Source organism: Fulmarus glacialis, unplaced genomic scaffold (assembly GCF_000690835.1).
Source record: "Fulmarus glacialis isolate BGI_N327 unplaced genomic scaffold, ASM69083v1 scaffold22216, whole genome shotgun sequence".
NCBI lineage: Eukaryota > Metazoa > Chordata > Aves > Procellariiformes > Procellariidae > Fulmarus > Fulmarus glacialis.
The window spans coordinates 439-831 of NW_009219047.1; the positions used below are offsets into that span (position 1 = coordinate 439).

At 65.6% G+C, this 393-nt stretch overlaps 1 protein-coding gene across 1 annotated transcript in view; it reads left to right on the top strand.

The window, feature by feature from the left end:
• Nucleotides 1-393, top strand: part of RAB11FIP5 (RAB11 family interacting protein 5 (class I)) — a gene marked incomplete at its 5' end in the record, with an annotated part of 18,756 nt that overhangs the window by 435 nt on the left and 17,928 nt on the right. The window lies entirely within an intron of this gene.

A 393-nucleotide genomic window follows, 5' to 3' on the forward strand; every position in this document is an offset into this window, starting at 1 on the left:
AGGGTGTTGCGGGAGGTAGGGCATTACAGGGTCCGGGGACCCCCTAGGGAGGGTGTCACAGGGAGTAGGGTGTGGTGGGGTCCAGACACGCCCCACGACGGGCTTTGCAGGAGGTCGTCCACCATCACAGGGGCTGTGCATGCCCCAAGAAGGGTGTCGTGGGGGACGGGGCATTGCAGGGTCCGTGGGTGCCCTGGGAAGGGTGTCACAGAGGATGGGGGGGCATGGGGTCCGTGTATGACTCAGGAAGGGCATTGCAGGATATGGGGTATCGCAGGGCGCGTGGATGCTCAGGGAAGGGCATCACGGGGGATAGGACGTCACGTGTGCTCCAGGAAGGGTGTTGTGGAGGATGGGGTGTCTCGGGGTCCCTGCACGCCCCGGGGCGGGAGT